A 1,052-nucleotide genomic window follows, 5' to 3' on the forward strand; every position below is an offset into this window, starting at 1 on the left:
AGAGGCTTATTCTATTATATATTTTTAATGTATCCAGCTTCTAGCAGAATCAGATGTATTCTTAAGCTGTGAAATTTAATTGAGGTCCCTCACTTACATGGGGATTTTTGAGTGTACAAGGCAATGATCATAGGTTAATGTAATATTTGCAAAGGTAAGATATTTTTTATTATTATTTCCAGATATATGGGTCTACAAACATTTTGGTTACATGTTATGACTTTGCCACACCCAAACCATGATTTGAGGAGGGCCCTTCCCCCCCTACAATGCTCACCGTGTCCATTAGTTGTGAGTATACCCAACCCCAACCCCCCAACCCCCAAAGAACATTACTACCGTGTGAGCAACTTAGTGTTGATCAGTCAGTGCCAATTTGATGGCAAGTACATGTGGTGCTTATTCTTCCATTCTTGTGATAACTCACTTCAGAGGATGGGCTCAGTCTCTATCAAGGAAAATATAAGAGGCACTAGATCACCATCATTTTTTATAATTGAGTATTATTCCATTGTATACACATACCATATTTTATTAATCCACTCATGGAGTGACTGGCCCTTGGGTTGTTTCCACATCCTTGCAATAGTGAATTGTGCTGCCATAAACATTCGAGTGAAGATGTCTTTAGTATAGAATGTCTTTTGTTCCTTTGGATAGATGCCTAATAGTGCTATTTTTGGATCAAATGGTATTTATATTTTTAGCTCTTTGAAATATCTTCAAATTATTTTCCACAAAGGTTGCACTAATTTACAGTCCCACCAGCAGTGTAAGAGTGTTTCTATCTCTCCACGTCCTCACCATCATTTGTTGTTTTGGGATTTTTTAATAAAGGCCAATCTCACTGGAGTTAGGTGATATCTCATTGTGGTTTTGATTTATATTTCTCTAATGATTAGAGATGTTGAGCATTTTTTTATATGTTTGCTGACCATTATTTTGTCGTGTTTTGAATAATTTCTGTTCATGTCCTTTGTCTATTTATTGATGAGGTTGTTTGATTTTTTTCTGTTGATTTTTTTGAGTTCTAGATAGATTCTTGTTATCAG

The sequence above is a fragment of the Propithecus coquereli genome, unplaced genomic scaffold, assembly GCF_000956105.1.
Source record: "Propithecus coquereli isolate 6110/MARCELLA unplaced genomic scaffold, Pcoq_1.0 Scaffold190, whole genome shotgun sequence".
NCBI classification, from domain to species: Eukaryota; Metazoa; Chordata; class Mammalia; order Primates; family Indriidae; genus Propithecus; species Propithecus coquereli.